Genomic DNA, 13,975 nt, shown 5'->3' with positions numbered 1-13,975 from the left:
ACGCGTCTGACTCCAGATCAGAAGGCTGCGTGTTCGAATCACGTCCGGGTAAAACAAATAATAAAATTTAGTTTTTACGTTGTTTATAGAAATTCTACCAATTAAACCTTCGTAAAGGGGGCTCGGTGGCGCAATGGTAGCGCGTCTGACTCCAGATCAGAAGGCTGCGTGTTCGAATCACGTCCGGGTCAAACAAATAATAAAATTAAGTTTTTACGTTGTTTATAGAAATTCTACCAATTAAACCTTCGCAAAGGGGGCTCGGTGGCGCAATGGTAGCGCGTCTGACTCCAGATCAGAAGGCTGCGTGTTCGAATCACGTCCGGGTCAAAGAAATAATTCAAATCAGTTTTTAAGTTGATTTTAGAATTCTACCAATTAAACCTTCGTAAAGGGGGCTCGTTGGCGCAATGGTAGCGCGTCTGACTCCAGATCAGAAGGCTGCGTGTTCGAATCACGTCCGGGTCAAACAAATAATAATATTTAGTTTTTACGTTGTTTATAGAAATTCTACCAATTTAACCTTCGTTCAGGGGGCTCGGTGGTGCAATGGGAGCGCGTCTGACTACAGATCAGAAGGCTGCGTGTTCGAATCACGTCCGGGTCAAAGAAGTAAAAAAATTTAGTTTTTACGTTGTTTATAGAAATTCTACCAATTTAACCTTTGTTCAGGGGGCTCGGTGGCGCAATGGTAGCGCTTCTGACTCCAGATCAGAAGGCTGCGTGTTCGAATCACGTCCGGGTCAAAGAAATAATAAAACTTACTTTTTAAGTTGTTTATAGAATTCTACCAATTAAACTTCGTAAAAGGGGCTCGGTGGCGCAATGGTAGCGCGTCTGACTCCAGATCAGAAGGCTGCGTGTTCGAATCACGTCCGGGTCAAACAAATAAAAAAATTTTGTTTTTACGTTGTTTATAGAAATTCTACCAATTTAACCTTCGTTCAGAGGGCTCGGTGGCGCAATGGTAGCGCGTCTGACTCCAGATCAGAAGGCTGCGTGTTCGAACCACGTCCGGGTCAAACAAATAATAAAATTTAGTTTTTACGTTGTTTATAGAAAATCTACCAATTTAACCTTCGTTCTGGGTGCTCGGTGGCGCAATAGTAGCGCGTCTGACTCCAGATCAGAAGGCTGCGTGTTCGAATCACGTCCGGGTCAAACAAAAAACAATTTAGTTTTTACGTTGTTTATAGAAATTCTACCAATTTAACCTTTGTTCAGGGGGCTCGGTGGCGCAATGGTAGCGCTTCTGACTCCAGATCAGAAGGCTGCGTGTTCGAATCACGTCCGGGTCAAAGAAATAATAAAACTTACTTTTTAAGTTGTTTATAGAATTCTACCAATTAAACTTCGTAAAAGGGGCTCGGTGGCGCAATAGTAGCGCGTCTGACTCCAGATCAGAAGGCTGCGTGTTGGAATCACGTCCGGGTCAAAGAAATAATAAAACTTACTTTTTATGTTGTTTATAGAATTCTACCAATTAAACTTCGTAAAAGGGGCTCGTTGGCGCAATGGTAGCGCGTCTGACTCCAGATCAGAAGGCTGCGTGTTCGAATCACGTCCGGGTCAAAGAAATAATAATATTTAGTTTTTACGTTGTTTATAGAAATTCTACCAATTTAACCTTCGTTCAGGGGGCTCGGTGGCGCAATGGTAGCGCGCCTGACTCCAGATCAGAAGGCTGCGTGTTCGAATCACGTCCGGGTCAAAGAAATAATAAAACTTACTTTTTAAGTTGTTTATAGAATTCTACCAATTAAACTTCGTAAAAGGGGCTCGGTGGCGCAATAGTAGCGCGTCTGACTCCAGATCAGAGGGCTGCGTGTTCGAATCACGTACGGGTCAAAGAAATCATACAAATCAGTTTTTAAGTGGTTCTTAGAATTCTACCAATTTAACCTTCGTTGAGGGGGCTCGGTGGCGCAATGGTAGCGCGTCTGACTCCAGATCAGAAGGCTGCGTGTTCGAAGCACGTTCGGGTCAAACAAACAATAAAATTTAGTTTTAACGTTGTTTATAGAAATTCTACCAATTTAACCTGCGTTCAGGGGGCTCGGTGGCGCAGTGGTAGCGCTTCTGACTCCAGATCAGAAGGCTGCGTGTTCGAATCACGTCCGGGTCAAAGAAATAATAAAATTGAGTTTTTAAGTTGTTTTTAGACTTCTACCAATTAAGCCTTCGTACAGGGGGCTCGGTGGCACAATGGGAGCGCGTCTGACTCCAGAACAGAAGGCTGCGTGTTCGAATCACGTCCGGGTCAAACAAATAATAAAATTTAGTTTTTACGTTGTTTATAGAAGTTCTACCAATTTAACCTTCGTTCAGGGGGCTCGGTGGCGCAATGGTACCGCGTCTGACTCCAGATCAGAAGGCTGCGTGTTGGAATCACGTCCGGGTCAAAGAAATAATAAAACTTACTTTTTAAGTTGTTTATAGAATTCTACCAATTAAACTTTGTAAAAGGGGCTCGTTGGCGCAATGGTAGCGCGTCTGACTCCAGATCAGAAGGCTGCGTGTTCGAATCACGTCCGGGTCAAAGAAATAATAATATTTAGTTTTTACGTTGTTTATAGAAATTCTACCAATTTAACCTTCGTTCAGGGGGCTCGGTGGCGCAATGGTAGCGCGCCTGACTCCAGATCAGAAGGCTGCGTGTTCGAATCACGTCCGGGTCAAAGAAATAATAAAACTTACTTTTTAAGTTGTTTATAGAATTCTACCAATTAAACTTCGTAAAAGGGGCTCGGTGGCGCAATAGTAGCGCGTCTGACTCCAGATCAGAAGGCTGCGTGTTGGAATCACGTCCGGGTCAAAGAAATAGTAAAAATCAGTTTTTAAGTTGTTTTTAGAATTCTACCAATTAAACCTTCGTAAAGGGGGCTCGGTGGCGTAATGGTAGCGCGTCTGACTCCAGATCAGAAGGCTGCGTGTTCGAATCAGGTCCAGGTCAAACAAATAATAAAATTTAGTTTTTACGTTGTTTATAGAAATTCTACCAATTTAACCTTCGTTCAGGGGGCTCGGTGGCGCAATGGGAGCGCGTCTGACTCCAGATCAGAAGGCTGCGTGTTCGAATCACGTCCGGGTAAAACAAATAATAAAATTTAGTTTTTACGTTGTTTATAGAAATTCTACCAATTAAACCTTCGTAAAGGGGGCTCGGTGGCGCAATGGTAGCGCGTCTGACTCCAGATCAGAAGGCTGCGTGTTCGAATCACGTCCGGGTCAAAGAAATAATTCAAATCAGTTTTTAAGTTGATTTTAGAATTCTACCAATTAAACCTTCGTAAAGGGGGCTCGTTGGCGCAATGGTAGCGCGTCTGACTCCAGATCAGAAGGCTGCGTGTTCGAATCACGTCCGGGTCAAACAAATAATAATATTTAGTTTTTACGTTGTTTATAGAAATTCTACCAATTTAACCTTCGTTCAGGGGGCTCGGTGGTGCAATGGGAGCGCGTCTGACTACAGATCAGAAGGCTGCGTGTTCGAATCACGTCCGGGTCAAAGAAGTAATAAAATTTAGTTTTTACGTTGTTTATAGAAATTCTACCAATTTAACCTTTCTTCAGGGGGCTCGGTGTCGCAATGGTAGCGCTTCTGACTCCAGATCAGAAGGCTGCGTGTTCGAATCACGTCCGGGTCAAAGAAATAATAAAACTTACTTTTTAAGTTGTTTATAGAATTCTACCAATTAAACTTCGTAAAAGGGGCTCGGTGGCGCAATGGTAGCGCGTCTGACTCCAGATCAGAAGGCTGCGTGTTCGAATCACGTCCGGGTCAAACAAATAAAAAAAATTTGTTTTTACGTTGTTTATAGAAATTCTACCAATTTAACCTTCGTTCTGGGTGCTCGGTGGCGCAATAGTAGCGCGTCTGACTCCAGATCAGAAGGCTGCGTGTTCGAATCACGTCCGGGTCAAACAAAAAACAATTTAGTTTTTACGTTGTTTATAGAAATTCTACCAATTTAACCTTTGTTCAGGGGGCTCGGTGGCGCAATGGTAGCGCTTCTGACTCCAGATCAGAAGGCTGCGTGTTCGAATCACGTCCGGGTCAAAGAAATAATAAAACTTACTTTTTAAGTTGTTTATAGAATTCTACCAATTAAACTTCGTAAAAGGGGCTCGGTGGCGCATTAGTAGCGCGTCTGACTCCAGATCAGAAGGCTGCGTGTTGGAAGCACGTCCGGGTCAAAGAAATAATAAAACTTACTTTTTATGTTGTTTATAGAATTCTACCAATTAAACTTCGTAAAAGGGGCTCGTTGGCGCAATGGTAGCGCGTCTGACTCCAGATCAGAAGGCTGCGTGTTCGAATCACGTCCGGGTCAAAGAAATAATAATATTTAGTTTTTACGTTGTTTATAGAAATTCTACCAATTTAACCTTCGTTCAGGGGGCTCGGTGGCGCAATGGTAGCGCGCCTGACTCCAGATCAGAAGGCTGCGTGTTCGAATCACGTCCGGGTCAAAGAAATAATAAAACTTACTTTTTAAGTTGTTTATAGAATTCTACCAATTAAACTTCGTAAAAGGGGCTCGGTGGCGCAATAGTAGCGCGTCTGACTCCAGATCAGAGGGCTGCGTGTTCGAATCACGTACGGGTCAAAGAAATCATACAAATCAGTTTTTAAGTGGTTCTTAGAATTCTACCAATTTAACCTTCGTTGAGGGGGCTCGGTGGCGTAATGGTAGCGCGTCTGACTCCAGATCAGAAGGCTGCGTGTTCGAATCAGGTCCAGGTCAAACAAATAATAAAATTTAGTTTTTACGTTGTTTATAGAAATTCTACCAATTTAACCTTCGTTCAGGGGGCTCGGTGGCGCAATGGGAGCGCGTCTGACTCCAGATCAGAAGGCTGCGTGTTCGAATCACGTCCGGGTAAAACAAATAATAAAATTTAGTTTTTACGTTGTTTATAGAAATTCTACCAATTAAACCTTCGTAAAGGGGGCTCGGTGGCGCAATGGTAGCGCGTCTGACTCCAGATCAGAAGGCTGCGTGTTCGAATCACGTCCGGGTCAAAGAAATAATTCAAATCAGTTTTTAAGTTGATTTTAGAATTCTACCAATTAAACCTTCGTAAAGGGGGCTCGTTGGCGCAATGGTAGCGCGTCTGACTCCAGATCAGAAGGCTGCGTGTTCGAATCACGTCCGGGTCAAACAAATAATAATATTTAGTTTTTACGTTGTTTATAGAAATTCTACCAATTTAACCTTCGTTCAGGGGGCTCGGTGGTGCAATGGGAGCGCGTCTGACTACAGATCAGAAGGCTGCGTGTTCGAATCACGTCCGGGTCAAAGAAGTAATAAAATTTAGTTTTTACGTTGTTTATAGAAATTCTACCAATTTAACCTTTCTTCAGGGGGCTCGGTGTCGCAATGGTAGCGCTTCTGACTCCAGATCAGAAGGCTGCGTGTTCGATTCACGTCCGGGTCAAAGAAATAATAAAACTTACTTTTTAAGTTGTTTATAGAATTCTACCAATTAAACTTCGTAAAAGGGGCTCGGTGGCGCAATGGTAGCGCGTCTGACTCCAGATCAGAAGGCTGCGTGTTCGAATCACGTCCGGGTCAAACAAATAAAAAAAATTTGTTTTTACGTTGTTTATAGAAATTCTACCAATTTAACCTTCGTTCTGGGTGCTCGGTGGCGCAATAGTAGCGCGTCTGACTCCAGATCAGAAGGCTGCGTGTTCGAATCACGTCCGGGTCAAACAAAAAACAATTTAGTTTTTACGTTGTTTATAGAAATTCTACCAATTTAACCTTTGTTCAGGGGGCTCGGTGGCGCAATGGTAGCGCTTCTGACTCCAGATCAGAAGGCTGCGTGTTCGAATCACGTCCGGGTCAAAGAAATAATAAAACTTACTTTTTAAGTTGTTTATAGAATTCTACCAATTAAACTTCGTAAAAGGGGCTCGGTGGCGCATTAGTAGCGCGTCTGACTCCAGATCAGAAGGCTGCGTGTTGGAAGCACGTCCGGGTCAAAGAAATAATAAAACTTACTTTTTATGTTGTTTATAGAATTCTACCAATTAAACTTCGTAAAAGGGGCTCGTTGGCGCAATGGTAGCGCGTCTGACTCCAGATCAGAAGGCTGCGTGTTCGAATCACGTCCGGGTCAAAGAAATAATAATATTTAGTTTTTACGTTGTTTATAGAAATTCTACCAATTTAACCTTCGTTCAGGGGGCTCGGTGGCGCAATGGTAGCGCGCCTGACTCCAGATCAGAAGGCTGCGTGTTCGAATCACGTCCGGGTCAAAGAAATAATAAAACTTACTTTTTAAGTTGTTTATAGAATTCTACCAATTAAACTTCGTAAAAGGGGCTCGGTGGCGCAATAGTAGCGCGTCTGACTCCAGATCAGAGGGCTGCGTGTTCGAATCACGTACGGGTCAAAGAAATCATACAAATCAGTTTTTAAGTGGTTCTTAGAATTCTACCAATTTAACCTTCGTTGAGGGGGCTCGGTGGCGCAATGGTAGCGCGTCTGACTCCAGATCAGAAGGCTGCGTGTTCGAAGCACGTTCGGGTCAAACAAACAATAAAATTTAGTTTTAACGTTGTTTATAGAAATTCTACCAATTTAACCTGCGTTCAGGGGGCTCGGTGGCGCAGTGGTAGCGCTTCTGACTCCAGATCAGAAGGCTGCGTGTTCGAATCACGTCCGGGTCAAAGAAATAATAAAATTGAGTTTTTAAGTTGTTTTTAGACTTCTACCAATTAAGCCTTCGTACAGGGAGCTCGGTGGCACAATGGGAGCGCGTCTGACTCCAGAACAGAAGGCTGCGTGTTCGAATCACGTCCGGGTCAAACAAATAATAAAATTTAGTTTTTACGTTGTTTATAGAAGTTCTACCAATTTAACCTTCGTTCAGGGGGCTCGGTGGCGCAATGGTACCGCGTCTGACTCCAGATCAGAAGGCTGCGTGTTCGAATCACGTCCGGGTCAAACAAATAATAATATTTAGTTTTTACGTTGTTTATAGAAATTCTACCAATTTAACCTTCGTTCAGGGGGCTCGGTGGTGCAATGGGAGCGCGTCTGACTACAGATCAGAAGGCTGCGTGTTCGAATCACGTCCGGGTCAAAGAAGTAATAAAATTTAGTTTTTACGTTGTTTATAGAAATTCTACCAATTTAACCTTTCTTCAGGGGGCTCGGTGTCGCAATGGTAGCGCTTCTGACTCCAGATCAGAAGGCTGCGTGTTCGAATCACGTCCGGGTCAAAGAAATAATAAAACTTACTTTTTAAGTTGTTTATAGAATTCTACCAATTAAACTTCGTAAAAGGGGCTCGGTGGCGCAATGGTAGCGCGTCTGACTCCAGATCAGAAGGCTGCGTGTTCGAATCACGTCCGGGTCAAACAAATAAAAAAATTTTGTTTTTACGTTGTTTATAGAAATTCTACCAATTTAACCTTCGTTCTGGGTGCTCGGTGGCGCAATAGTAGCGCGTCTGACTCCAGATCAGAAGGCTGCGTGTTCGAATCACGTCCGGGTCAAACAAAAAACAATTTAGTTTTTACGTTGTTTATAGAAATTCTACCAATTTAACCTTTGTTCAGGGGGCTCGGTGGCGCAATGGTAGCGCTTCTGACTCCAGATCAGAAGGCTGCGTGTTCGAATCACGTCCGGGTCAAAGAAATAATAAAACTTACTTTTTAAGTTGTTTATAGAATTCTACCAATTAAACTTCGTAAAAGGGGCTCGGTGGCGCATTAGTAGCGCGTCTGACTCCAGATCAGAAGGCTGCGTGTTGGAAGCACGTCCGGGTCAAAGAAATAATAAAACTTACTTTTTATGTTGTTTATAGAATTCTACCAGTTAAACTTCGTAAAAGGGGCTCGTTGGCGCAATGGTAGCGCGTCTGACTCCAGATCAGAAGGCTGCGTGTTCGAATCACGTCCGGGTCAAAGAAATAATAATATTTAGTTTTTACGTTGTTTATAGAAATTCTACCAATTTAACCTTCGTTCAGGGGGCTCGGTGGCGCAATGGTAGCGCGCCTAACTCCAGATCAGAAGGCTGCGTGTTCGAATCACGTCCGGGTCAAAGAAATAATAAAACTTACTTTTTAAGTTGTTTATAGAATTCTACCAATTAAACTTCGTAAAAGGGGCTCGGTGGCGCAATAGTAGCGCGTCTGACTCCAGATCAGAGGGCTGCGTGTTCGAATCACGTACGGGTCAAAGAAATCATACAAATCAGTTTTTAAGTGGTTCTTAGAATTCTACCAATTTAACCTTCGTTGAGGGGGCTCGGTGGCGCAATGGTAGCGCGTCTGACTCCAGATCAGAAGGCTGCGTGTTCGAAGCACGTTCGGGTCAAACAAACAATAAAATTTAGTTTTAACGTTGTTTATAGAAATTCTACCAATTTAACCTGCGTTCAGGGGGCTCGGTGGCGCAGTGGTAGCGCTTCTGACTCCAGATCAGAAGGCTGCGTGTTCGAATCACGTCCGGGTCAAAGAAATAATAAAATTGAGTTTTTAAGTTGTTTTTAGACTTCTACCAATTAAGCCTTCGTACAGGGAGCTCGGTGGCACAATGGGAGCGCGTCTGACTCCAGAACAGAAGGCTGCGTGTTCGAATCACGTCCGGGTCAAACAAATAATAAAATTTAGTTTTTACGTTGTTTATAGAAGTTCTACCAATTTAACCTTCGTTCAGGGGGCTCGGTGGCGCAATGGTACCGCGTCTGACTCCAGATCAGAAGGCTGCGTGTTCGAATCACGTCCGGGTCAAAGAAATCATACAAATCAGTTTTTAAGTTGTTCTTAGAATTCTACCAATTTAACCTTCGTTGAGGGGGCTCGGTGGCGCAATGGTAGCGCGTCTGACTCCAGATCAGAAGGCTGCGTGTTCGAAGCACGTTCGGGTCAAACAAACAATAAAATTTAGTTTTTACGTTGTTTATAGAAATTCTACAAATTTAACCTTCGTTCAGGGGGCTCGGTGGCGCAATGGTAGCGCGTCTGACTCCAGATCAGAAGGCTGCGTGTTCGAATCACGTCCGGGTTAAACAAATAATAAAATTTAGTTTTAACGTTGTTTATAGAAATTCTACAAATTTAACCTTCGTTCAGGGGGCTCGGTGGCGCAATGGTAGCGCGTCTGACTCCAGATCAGAAGGCTGCGTGTTCGAATCACGTCCGGGTCAAAGAAATAATAAAATTGAGTTTTTAAGTTGTTTTTAGACTTCTACCAATTAAGCCTTCGTACAGGGGGCTCGGTGGCACAATGGGAGCGCGTCTGACTCCAGAACAGAAGGCTGCGTGTTCGAATCACGTCCGGGTCAAACAAATAATAAAATTTAGTTTTTACGTTGTTTATAGAAGTTCTACCAATTTAACCTTCGTTCAGGGGGCTCGGTGGCGCAATGGTACCGCGTCTGACTCCAGATCAGAAGGCTGCGTGTTCGAATCACGTCCGGGTCAAAGAAATCATACAAATCAGTTTTTAAGTTGTTCTTAGAATTCTACCAATTTAACCTTCGTTGAGGGGGCTCGGTGGCGCATTGGTAGCGCGTCTGACTCCAGATCAGAAGGCTGCGTGTTCGAAGCACGTTCGGGTCAAACAAACAATAAAATTTAGTTTTTACGTTGTTTATAGAAATTCTACAAATTTAACCTTCGTTCAGGGGGCTCGGTGGCGCAATGGTTGCGCGTCTGACTCCAGATCAGAAGGCTGCGTGTTCGAAGCATGTTCGGGTCAAACAAACAATAAAATTTAGTTTTTACGTTGTTTATAGAAATTCTACAAATTTAACCTTCGTTCAGGGGGCTCGGTGGCGCAGTGGTAGCGCTTCTGACTCCAGATCAGAAGGCTGCGTGTTCGAATCACGTCCGGGTCAAAGAAATAATAAAATTGAGTTTTTAAGTTGTTTTTAGACTTCTACCAATTAAGCCTTCGTACAGGGGGCTCGGTGGCACAATGGGAGCGCGTCTGACTCCAGATCAGAAGGCTGCGTGTTCGAATCACGTCCGGGTCAAACAAATAATAAAATTTAGTTTTTACGTTGTTTATAGAAGTTCTACAAATTTAACCTTCGTTCAGGGGGCTCGGTGGCACAATGGGAGCGCGTCTGACTCCAGATCAGAAGGCTGCGTGTTCGAATCACGTCCGGGTCAAACAAATAATAAAATTTAGTTTTTACGTTGTTTATAGAAGTTCTACCAATTTAACCTTCGTTCAGGGGGCTCGGTGGCGCAATGGTACCGCGTCTGACTCCAGATCAGAAGGCTGCGTGTTCGAATCACGTCCGGGTCAAAGAAATCATACAAATCAGTTTTTAAGTTGTTCTTAGAATTCTACCAATTTAACCTTCGTTGAGGGGGCTCGGTGGCGCATTGGTAGCGCGTCTGACTCCAGATCAGAAGGCTGCGTGTTCGAAGCACGTTCGGGTCAAACAAACAATAAAATTTAGTTTTTACGTTGTTTATAGAAATTCTACAAATTTAACCTTCGTTCAGGGGGCTCGGTGGCGCAATGGTTGCGCGTCTGACTCCAGATCAGAAGGCTGCGTGTTCGAAGCATGTTCGGGTCAAACAAACAATAAAATTTAGTTTTTACGTTGTTTATAGAAATTCTACAAATTTAACCTTCGTTCAGGGGGCTCGGTGGCGCAGTGGTAGCGCTTCTGACTCCGGATCAGAAGGCTGCGTGTTCGAATCACGTCCGGGTCAAAGAAATAATAAAATTGAGTTTTTAAGTTGTTTTTAGACTTCTACCAATTAAGCCTTCGTACAGGGGGCTCGGTGGCACAATGGTACCGCGTCTGACTCCAGATCAGAAGGCTGCGTGTTCGAATCACGTCCAGGTCAAAGAAATCATATAAATCAGTTTTTAAGTTGTTCTTAGAATTCTACCAATTAAAGCTTCCTTCAGGGGGCTCGGTGGCGCAATGGTAGCGCGTCTGACTCCAGATCAGAAGGCTGCGTGTTCGAATCACGTCCGGGTCAAAGAAATAATAAAATTGAGTTTTTAAGTTGTTTTTAGACTTCTACCAATTAAGCCTTCGTACAGGGGGCTCGGTGGCGCAATGGTAGCGCGTCTGACTCCAGATCAGAAGGCTGCGTGTTCGAAGCACGTTCGGGTCAAACAAACAATAAAATTTAGTTTTTACGTTGTTTATAGAAGTTCTACCAATTTAACCTTCGTTCAGGGGGCTCGGTGGCGCAATGGTACCGCGTCTGACTCCAGATCAGAAGGCTGCGTGTTCGAATCACGTCCGGGTCAAAGAAATCATACAAATCAGTTTTTAAGTTGTTCTTAGAATTCTACCAATTTAACCTTCGTTGAGGGGGCTCGGTGGCGCATTGGTAGCGCGTCTGACTCCAGATCAGAAGGCTGCGTGTTCGAAGCACGTTCGGGTCAAACAAACAATAAAATTTAGTTTTTACGTTGTTTATAGAAATTCTACAAATTTAACCTTCGTTCAGGGGGCTCGGTGGCGCAATGGTTGCGCGTCTGACTCCAGATCAGAAGGCTGCGTGTTCGAAGCATGTTCGGGTCAAACAAACAATAAAATTTAGTTTTTACGTTGTTTATAGAAATTCTACAAATTTAACCTTCGTTCAGGGGGCTCGGTGGCGCAGTGGTAGCGCTTCTGACTCCGGATCAGAAGGCTGCGTGTTCGAATCACGTCCGGGTCAAAGAAATAATAAAATTGAGTTTTTAAGTTGTTTTTAGACTTCTACCAATTAAGCCTTCGTACAGGGGGCTCGGTGGCACAATGGTACCGCGTCTGACTCCAGATCAGAAGGCTGCGTGTTCGAATCACGTCCAGGTCAAAGAAATCATATAAATCAGTTTTTAAGTTGTTCTTAGAATTCTACCAATTAAAGCTTCCTTCAGGGGGCTCGGTGGCGCAATGGTAGCGCGTCTGACTCCAGATCAGAAGGCTGCGTGTTCGAATCACGTCCGGGTCAAAGAAATAATAAAATTGAGTTTTTAAGTTGTTTTTAGACTTCTACCAATTAAGCCTTCGTACAGGGGGCTCGGTGGCGCAATGGTAGCGCGTCTGACTCCAGATCAGAAGGCTGCGTGTTCGAAGCACGTTCGGGTCAAACAAACAATAAAATTTAGTTTTTACGTTGTTTATAGAAGTTCTACCAATTTAACCTTCGTTCAGGGGGCTCGGTGGCGCGATGGTACCGCGTCTGACTCCAGATCAGAAGGCTGCGTGTTCGAATCACGTCCGGGTCAAAGAAATCATACAAATCAGTTTTTAAGTTGTTCTTAGAATTCTACCAATTTAACCTTCGTTGAGGGGGCTCGGTGGCGCAATGGTAGCGCGTCTGACTCCAGATCAGAAGGCTGCGTGTTCGAAGCACGTTCGGGTCAAACAAACAATAAAATTTAGTTTTTACGTTGTTTATAGAAATTCTACAAATTTAACCTTCGTTGAGGGGGCTCGGTGGCGCAATGGTAGCGCGTCTGACTCCAGATCAGAAGGCTGCGTGTTCGAAGCACGTTCGGGTCAAACAAACAATAAAATTTAGTTTTTACGTTGTTTATAGAAATTCTACCAATTTATCCTTCGTTCAGGGGGCTCGTTGGCGCAAGGGTAGCTTGTCTGACTCCAGATCAGAAGGCTGCGTGTTCGAATCACGTCCGGGTCAAAGAAATAATAATATTTAGTTTTTACGTTGTTTATAGAAATTCTACCAATTTAACCTTCGTTCGGGGGGCTCGGTGGCGCAATGGTACCGCGTCTGATTCCAGATCAGAAGGCTGCGTGTTCGAATCACGTCCAGGTCAAAGAAATCATACAAATCAGTTTTTAAGTTGTTCTTAGAATTCTACCAATTTAACCTTCGTTGAGGGGGCTCGGTGGCGCAATGGGAGCGCGTCTGACTCCAGATCAGAAGGCTGCGTGTTCGAATCACGTTCGGGTCAAACAAATAATAAAATTTAGTTTTTACGTTGTTTATAGAAATTCTACCAATTTAACCTTCGTTCAGGGGGCTCGGTGGCGCAGTGGTAGCGCTTCTGACTCCAGATCAGAAGGCTGCGTGTTCGAATCACGTCCGGGTCAAAGAAATAATAAAATTGAGTTTTTAAGTTGTTTTTAGACTTCTACCAATTAAGCCTTCGTACAGGGGGCTCGGTGGCACAATGGGAGCGCGTCTGACTCCAGATCAGAAGGCTGCGTGTTCGAATCACGTCCGGGTCAAACAAATAATAAAATTTAGTTTTTACGTTGTTTATAGAAGTTCTACAAATTTAACCTTCGTTCAGGGGGCTCGGTGGCACAATGGGAGCGCGTCTGACTCCAGATCAGAAGGCTGCGTGTTCGAATCACGTCCGGGTCAAACAAATAATAAAATTTAGTTTTTACGTTGTTTATAGAAGTTCTACCAATTTAACCTTCGTTCAGGGGGCTCGGTGGCGCAATGGTACCGCGTCTGACTCCAGATCAGAAGGCTGCGTGTTCGAATCACGTCCGGGTCAAAGAAATCATACAAATCAGTTTTTAAGTTGTTCTTAGAATTCTACCAATTTAACCTTCGTTGAGGGGGCTCGGTGGCGCATTGGTAGCGCGTCTGACTCCAGATCAGAAGGCTGCGTGTTCGAAGCACGTTCGGGTCAAACAAACAATAAAATTTAGTTTTTACGTTGTTTATAGAAATTCTACAAATTTAACCTTCGTTCAGGGGGCTCGGTGGCGCAATGGTTGCGCGTCTGACTCCAGATCAGAAGGCTGCGTGTTCGAAGCATGTTCGGGTCAAACAAACAATAAAATTTAGTTTTTACGTTGTTTATAGAAATTCTACAAATTTAACCTTCGTTCAGGGGGCTCGGTGGCGCAGTGGTAGCGCTTCTGACTCCGGATCAGAAGGCTGCGTGTTCGAATCACGTCCGGGTCAAAGAAATAATAAAATTGAGTTTTTAAGTTGTTTTTAGACTTCTACCAATTAAGCCTTCGTACAGGGGGCTCGGTGGCACAATGGTACCGCGTCT

General features: G+C 43.9%; 65 non-coding genes across 65 annotated transcripts; all 65 read left to right on the top strand.

The window, feature by feature from the left end:
* Positions 1-119: 119 nt before the first annotated feature.
* On the top strand, positions 120-191 carry TRNAW-CCA (transfer RNA tryptophan (anticodon CCA)). The gene has a single exon. It is a non-coding gene; the product is annotated as a tRNA-Trp (tRNA).
* Positions 192-258: 67 nt separating this feature from the next.
* TRNAW-CCA (transfer RNA tryptophan (anticodon CCA)) lies at positions 259-330 on the top strand. The gene has a single exon. It is a non-coding gene; the product is annotated as a tRNA-Trp (tRNA).
* A 66-nt stretch (positions 331-396) lies between these two features.
* On the top strand, positions 397-468 carry TRNAW-CCA (transfer RNA tryptophan (anticodon CCA)). Its single transcript has one exon. It is a non-coding gene; the product is annotated as a tRNA-Trp (tRNA).
* Positions 469-535: 67 nt separating this feature from the next.
* Positions 536-607, top strand: TRNAC-ACA (transfer RNA cysteine (anticodon ACA)). The gene has a single exon. It is a non-coding gene; the product is annotated as a tRNA-Cys (tRNA).
* Positions 608-674: 67 nt separating this feature from the next.
* On the top strand, positions 675-746 carry TRNAW-CCA (transfer RNA tryptophan (anticodon CCA)). Its single transcript has one exon. It is a non-coding gene; the product is annotated as a tRNA-Trp (tRNA).
* A 65-nt stretch (positions 747-811) lies between these two features.
* TRNAW-CCA (transfer RNA tryptophan (anticodon CCA)) lies at positions 812-883 on the top strand. The gene has a single exon. It is a non-coding gene; the product is annotated as a tRNA-Trp (tRNA).
* A 67-nt stretch (positions 884-950) lies between these two features.
* Positions 951-1,022, top strand: TRNAW-CCA (transfer RNA tryptophan (anticodon CCA)). Its single transcript has one exon. It is a non-coding gene; the product is annotated as a tRNA-Trp (tRNA).
* Positions 1,023-1,226: 204 nt separating this feature from the next.
* Positions 1,227-1,298, top strand: TRNAW-CCA (transfer RNA tryptophan (anticodon CCA)). The gene has a single exon. It is a non-coding gene; the product is annotated as a tRNA-Trp (tRNA).
* Positions 1,299-1,500: 202 nt separating this feature from the next.
* Positions 1,501-1,572, top strand: TRNAW-CCA (transfer RNA tryptophan (anticodon CCA)). Its single transcript has one exon. It is a non-coding gene; the product is annotated as a tRNA-Trp (tRNA).
* Positions 1,573-1,639: 67 nt separating this feature from the next.
* TRNAW-CCA (transfer RNA tryptophan (anticodon CCA)) lies at positions 1,640-1,711 on the top strand. Its single transcript has one exon. It is a non-coding gene; the product is annotated as a tRNA-Trp (tRNA).
* A 203-nt stretch (positions 1,712-1,914) lies between these two features.
* TRNAW-CCA (transfer RNA tryptophan (anticodon CCA)) lies at positions 1,915-1,986 on the top strand. The gene has a single exon. It is a non-coding gene; the product is annotated as a tRNA-Trp (tRNA).
* A 67-nt stretch (positions 1,987-2,053) lies between these two features.
* On the top strand, positions 2,054-2,125 carry TRNAW-CCA (transfer RNA tryptophan (anticodon CCA)). Its single transcript has one exon. It is a non-coding gene; the product is annotated as a tRNA-Trp (tRNA).
* A 342-nt stretch (positions 2,126-2,467) lies between these two features.
* Positions 2,468-2,539, top strand: TRNAW-CCA (transfer RNA tryptophan (anticodon CCA)). The gene has a single exon. It is a non-coding gene; the product is annotated as a tRNA-Trp (tRNA).
* Positions 2,540-2,606: 67 nt separating this feature from the next.
* On the top strand, positions 2,607-2,678 carry TRNAW-CCA (transfer RNA tryptophan (anticodon CCA)). Its single transcript has one exon. It is a non-coding gene; the product is annotated as a tRNA-Trp (tRNA).
* Positions 2,679-3,159: 481 nt separating this feature from the next.
* TRNAW-CCA (transfer RNA tryptophan (anticodon CCA)) lies at positions 3,160-3,231 on the top strand. Its single transcript has one exon. It is a non-coding gene; the product is annotated as a tRNA-Trp (tRNA).
* Positions 3,232-3,297: 66 nt separating this feature from the next.
* TRNAW-CCA (transfer RNA tryptophan (anticodon CCA)) lies at positions 3,298-3,369 on the top strand. Its single transcript has one exon. It is a non-coding gene; the product is annotated as a tRNA-Trp (tRNA).
* Positions 3,370-3,436: 67 nt separating this feature from the next.
* Positions 3,437-3,508, top strand: TRNAC-ACA (transfer RNA cysteine (anticodon ACA)). The gene has a single exon. It is a non-coding gene; the product is annotated as a tRNA-Cys (tRNA).
* A 67-nt stretch (positions 3,509-3,575) lies between these two features.
* TRNAW-CCA (transfer RNA tryptophan (anticodon CCA)) lies at positions 3,576-3,647 on the top strand. Its single transcript has one exon. It is a non-coding gene; the product is annotated as a tRNA-Trp (tRNA).
* Positions 3,648-3,712: 65 nt separating this feature from the next.
* Positions 3,713-3,784, top strand: TRNAW-CCA (transfer RNA tryptophan (anticodon CCA)). The gene has a single exon. It is a non-coding gene; the product is annotated as a tRNA-Trp (tRNA).
* A 204-nt stretch (positions 3,785-3,988) lies between these two features.
* On the top strand, positions 3,989-4,060 carry TRNAW-CCA (transfer RNA tryptophan (anticodon CCA)). The gene has a single exon. It is a non-coding gene; the product is annotated as a tRNA-Trp (tRNA).
* A 202-nt stretch (positions 4,061-4,262) lies between these two features.
* TRNAW-CCA (transfer RNA tryptophan (anticodon CCA)) lies at positions 4,263-4,334 on the top strand. Its single transcript has one exon. It is a non-coding gene; the product is annotated as a tRNA-Trp (tRNA).
* A 67-nt stretch (positions 4,335-4,401) lies between these two features.
* Positions 4,402-4,473, top strand: TRNAW-CCA (transfer RNA tryptophan (anticodon CCA)). Its single transcript has one exon. It is a non-coding gene; the product is annotated as a tRNA-Trp (tRNA).
* A 481-nt stretch (positions 4,474-4,954) lies between these two features.
* On the top strand, positions 4,955-5,026 carry TRNAW-CCA (transfer RNA tryptophan (anticodon CCA)). Its single transcript has one exon. It is a non-coding gene; the product is annotated as a tRNA-Trp (tRNA).
* Positions 5,027-5,092: 66 nt separating this feature from the next.
* TRNAW-CCA (transfer RNA tryptophan (anticodon CCA)) lies at positions 5,093-5,164 on the top strand. Its single transcript has one exon. It is a non-coding gene; the product is annotated as a tRNA-Trp (tRNA).
* Positions 5,165-5,231: 67 nt separating this feature from the next.
* On the top strand, positions 5,232-5,303 carry TRNAC-ACA (transfer RNA cysteine (anticodon ACA)). Its single transcript has one exon. It is a non-coding gene; the product is annotated as a tRNA-Cys (tRNA).
* Positions 5,304-5,370: 67 nt separating this feature from the next.
* Positions 5,371-5,442, top strand: TRNAW-CCA (transfer RNA tryptophan (anticodon CCA)). Its single transcript has one exon. It is a non-coding gene; the product is annotated as a tRNA-Trp (tRNA).
* Positions 5,443-5,507: 65 nt separating this feature from the next.
* Positions 5,508-5,579, top strand: TRNAW-CCA (transfer RNA tryptophan (anticodon CCA)). The gene has a single exon. It is a non-coding gene; the product is annotated as a tRNA-Trp (tRNA).
* A 204-nt stretch (positions 5,580-5,783) lies between these two features.
* On the top strand, positions 5,784-5,855 carry TRNAW-CCA (transfer RNA tryptophan (anticodon CCA)). The gene has a single exon. It is a non-coding gene; the product is annotated as a tRNA-Trp (tRNA).
* A 202-nt stretch (positions 5,856-6,057) lies between these two features.
* Positions 6,058-6,129, top strand: TRNAW-CCA (transfer RNA tryptophan (anticodon CCA)). Its single transcript has one exon. It is a non-coding gene; the product is annotated as a tRNA-Trp (tRNA).
* Positions 6,130-6,196: 67 nt separating this feature from the next.
* On the top strand, positions 6,197-6,268 carry TRNAW-CCA (transfer RNA tryptophan (anticodon CCA)). Its single transcript has one exon. It is a non-coding gene; the product is annotated as a tRNA-Trp (tRNA).
* Positions 6,269-6,471: 203 nt separating this feature from the next.
* On the top strand, positions 6,472-6,543 carry TRNAW-CCA (transfer RNA tryptophan (anticodon CCA)). The gene has a single exon. It is a non-coding gene; the product is annotated as a tRNA-Trp (tRNA).
* A 67-nt stretch (positions 6,544-6,610) lies between these two features.
* On the top strand, positions 6,611-6,682 carry TRNAW-CCA (transfer RNA tryptophan (anticodon CCA)). The gene has a single exon. It is a non-coding gene; the product is annotated as a tRNA-Trp (tRNA).
* A 205-nt stretch (positions 6,683-6,887) lies between these two features.
* On the top strand, positions 6,888-6,959 carry TRNAW-CCA (transfer RNA tryptophan (anticodon CCA)). Its single transcript has one exon. It is a non-coding gene; the product is annotated as a tRNA-Trp (tRNA).
* Positions 6,960-7,026: 67 nt separating this feature from the next.
* TRNAC-ACA (transfer RNA cysteine (anticodon ACA)) lies at positions 7,027-7,098 on the top strand. Its single transcript has one exon. It is a non-coding gene; the product is annotated as a tRNA-Cys (tRNA).
* A 67-nt stretch (positions 7,099-7,165) lies between these two features.
* On the top strand, positions 7,166-7,237 carry TRNAW-CCA (transfer RNA tryptophan (anticodon CCA)). Its single transcript has one exon. It is a non-coding gene; the product is annotated as a tRNA-Trp (tRNA).
* Positions 7,238-7,302: 65 nt separating this feature from the next.
* Positions 7,303-7,374, top strand: TRNAW-CCA (transfer RNA tryptophan (anticodon CCA)). Its single transcript has one exon. It is a non-coding gene; the product is annotated as a tRNA-Trp (tRNA).
* A 204-nt stretch (positions 7,375-7,578) lies between these two features.
* Positions 7,579-7,650, top strand: TRNAW-CCA (transfer RNA tryptophan (anticodon CCA)). Its single transcript has one exon. It is a non-coding gene; the product is annotated as a tRNA-Trp (tRNA).
* A 202-nt stretch (positions 7,651-7,852) lies between these two features.
* TRNAW-CCA (transfer RNA tryptophan (anticodon CCA)) lies at positions 7,853-7,924 on the top strand. The gene has a single exon. It is a non-coding gene; the product is annotated as a tRNA-Trp (tRNA).
* A 67-nt stretch (positions 7,925-7,991) lies between these two features.
* Positions 7,992-8,063, top strand: TRNAW-CCA (transfer RNA tryptophan (anticodon CCA)). Its single transcript has one exon. It is a non-coding gene; the product is annotated as a tRNA-Trp (tRNA).
* A 203-nt stretch (positions 8,064-8,266) lies between these two features.
* On the top strand, positions 8,267-8,338 carry TRNAW-CCA (transfer RNA tryptophan (anticodon CCA)). The gene has a single exon. It is a non-coding gene; the product is annotated as a tRNA-Trp (tRNA).
* Positions 8,339-8,405: 67 nt separating this feature from the next.
* On the top strand, positions 8,406-8,477 carry TRNAW-CCA (transfer RNA tryptophan (anticodon CCA)). The gene has a single exon. It is a non-coding gene; the product is annotated as a tRNA-Trp (tRNA).
* A 205-nt stretch (positions 8,478-8,682) lies between these two features.
* TRNAW-CCA (transfer RNA tryptophan (anticodon CCA)) lies at positions 8,683-8,754 on the top strand. Its single transcript has one exon. It is a non-coding gene; the product is annotated as a tRNA-Trp (tRNA).
* A 66-nt stretch (positions 8,755-8,820) lies between these two features.
* Positions 8,821-8,892, top strand: TRNAW-CCA (transfer RNA tryptophan (anticodon CCA)). Its single transcript has one exon. It is a non-coding gene; the product is annotated as a tRNA-Trp (tRNA).
* Positions 8,893-8,959: 67 nt separating this feature from the next.
* On the top strand, positions 8,960-9,031 carry TRNAW-CCA (transfer RNA tryptophan (anticodon CCA)). The gene has a single exon. It is a non-coding gene; the product is annotated as a tRNA-Trp (tRNA).
* A 67-nt stretch (positions 9,032-9,098) lies between these two features.
* TRNAW-CCA (transfer RNA tryptophan (anticodon CCA)) lies at positions 9,099-9,170 on the top strand. The gene has a single exon. It is a non-coding gene; the product is annotated as a tRNA-Trp (tRNA).
* Positions 9,171-9,375: 205 nt separating this feature from the next.
* On the top strand, positions 9,376-9,447 carry TRNAW-CCA (transfer RNA tryptophan (anticodon CCA)). Its single transcript has one exon. It is a non-coding gene; the product is annotated as a tRNA-Trp (tRNA).
* A 344-nt stretch (positions 9,448-9,791) lies between these two features.
* TRNAW-CCA (transfer RNA tryptophan (anticodon CCA)) lies at positions 9,792-9,863 on the top strand. Its single transcript has one exon. It is a non-coding gene; the product is annotated as a tRNA-Trp (tRNA).
* Positions 9,864-9,929: 66 nt separating this feature from the next.
* TRNAW-CCA (transfer RNA tryptophan (anticodon CCA)) lies at positions 9,930-10,001 on the top strand. Its single transcript has one exon. It is a non-coding gene; the product is annotated as a tRNA-Trp (tRNA).
* Positions 10,002-10,068: 67 nt separating this feature from the next.
* TRNAW-CCA (transfer RNA tryptophan (anticodon CCA)) lies at positions 10,069-10,140 on the top strand. The gene has a single exon. It is a non-coding gene; the product is annotated as a tRNA-Trp (tRNA).
* Positions 10,141-10,207: 67 nt separating this feature from the next.
* On the top strand, positions 10,208-10,279 carry TRNAW-CCA (transfer RNA tryptophan (anticodon CCA)). The gene has a single exon. It is a non-coding gene; the product is annotated as a tRNA-Trp (tRNA).
* A 344-nt stretch (positions 10,280-10,623) lies between these two features.
* Positions 10,624-10,695, top strand: TRNAR-CCG (transfer RNA arginine (anticodon CCG)). Its single transcript has one exon. It is a non-coding gene; the product is annotated as a tRNA-Arg (tRNA).
* A 204-nt stretch (positions 10,696-10,899) lies between these two features.
* TRNAW-CCA (transfer RNA tryptophan (anticodon CCA)) lies at positions 10,900-10,971 on the top strand. The gene has a single exon. It is a non-coding gene; the product is annotated as a tRNA-Trp (tRNA).
* A 66-nt stretch (positions 10,972-11,037) lies between these two features.
* On the top strand, positions 11,038-11,109 carry TRNAW-CCA (transfer RNA tryptophan (anticodon CCA)). The gene has a single exon. It is a non-coding gene; the product is annotated as a tRNA-Trp (tRNA).
* A 67-nt stretch (positions 11,110-11,176) lies between these two features.
* On the top strand, positions 11,177-11,248 carry TRNAW-CCA (transfer RNA tryptophan (anticodon CCA)). Its single transcript has one exon. It is a non-coding gene; the product is annotated as a tRNA-Trp (tRNA).
* Positions 11,249-11,592: 344 nt separating this feature from the next.
* On the top strand, positions 11,593-11,664 carry TRNAR-CCG (transfer RNA arginine (anticodon CCG)). The gene has a single exon. It is a non-coding gene; the product is annotated as a tRNA-Arg (tRNA).
* Positions 11,665-11,868: 204 nt separating this feature from the next.
* TRNAW-CCA (transfer RNA tryptophan (anticodon CCA)) lies at positions 11,869-11,940 on the top strand. The gene has a single exon. It is a non-coding gene; the product is annotated as a tRNA-Trp (tRNA).
* A 66-nt stretch (positions 11,941-12,006) lies between these two features.
* Positions 12,007-12,078, top strand: TRNAW-CCA (transfer RNA tryptophan (anticodon CCA)). The gene has a single exon. It is a non-coding gene; the product is annotated as a tRNA-Trp (tRNA).
* A 205-nt stretch (positions 12,079-12,283) lies between these two features.
* TRNAW-CCA (transfer RNA tryptophan (anticodon CCA)) lies at positions 12,284-12,355 on the top strand. Its single transcript has one exon. It is a non-coding gene; the product is annotated as a tRNA-Trp (tRNA).
* Positions 12,356-12,422: 67 nt separating this feature from the next.
* TRNAW-CCA (transfer RNA tryptophan (anticodon CCA)) lies at positions 12,423-12,494 on the top strand. Its single transcript has one exon. It is a non-coding gene; the product is annotated as a tRNA-Trp (tRNA).
* A 344-nt stretch (positions 12,495-12,838) lies between these two features.
* On the top strand, positions 12,839-12,910 carry TRNAW-CCA (transfer RNA tryptophan (anticodon CCA)). The gene has a single exon. It is a non-coding gene; the product is annotated as a tRNA-Trp (tRNA).
* Positions 12,911-12,977: 67 nt separating this feature from the next.
* Positions 12,978-13,049, top strand: TRNAW-CCA (transfer RNA tryptophan (anticodon CCA)). The gene has a single exon. It is a non-coding gene; the product is annotated as a tRNA-Trp (tRNA).
* Positions 13,050-13,115: 66 nt separating this feature from the next.
* TRNAW-CCA (transfer RNA tryptophan (anticodon CCA)) lies at positions 13,116-13,187 on the top strand. Its single transcript has one exon. It is a non-coding gene; the product is annotated as a tRNA-Trp (tRNA).
* Positions 13,188-13,254: 67 nt separating this feature from the next.
* Positions 13,255-13,326, top strand: TRNAW-CCA (transfer RNA tryptophan (anticodon CCA)). The gene has a single exon. It is a non-coding gene; the product is annotated as a tRNA-Trp (tRNA).
* Positions 13,327-13,393: 67 nt separating this feature from the next.
* TRNAW-CCA (transfer RNA tryptophan (anticodon CCA)) lies at positions 13,394-13,465 on the top strand. Its single transcript has one exon. It is a non-coding gene; the product is annotated as a tRNA-Trp (tRNA).
* Positions 13,466-13,809: 344 nt separating this feature from the next.
* TRNAR-CCG (transfer RNA arginine (anticodon CCG)) lies at positions 13,810-13,881 on the top strand. The gene has a single exon. It is a non-coding gene; the product is annotated as a tRNA-Arg (tRNA).
* The last annotated feature ends 94 nt before the right edge of the window (positions 13,882-13,975 follow it).

The sequence above is a fragment of the Phalangium opilio genome, unplaced genomic scaffold (assembly GCF_054372755.1).
Source record: "Phalangium opilio isolate 3A_F unplaced genomic scaffold, DU_Popi_V2 ptg000352l_1, whole genome shotgun sequence".
NCBI classification, from domain to species: Eukaryota; Metazoa; Arthropoda; class Arachnida; order Opiliones; family Phalangiidae; genus Phalangium; species Phalangium opilio.
The sequence above is the reverse complement of the archived record's forward strand: the minus strand, read 5'-3'. Positions and strand labels throughout refer to the sequence as shown.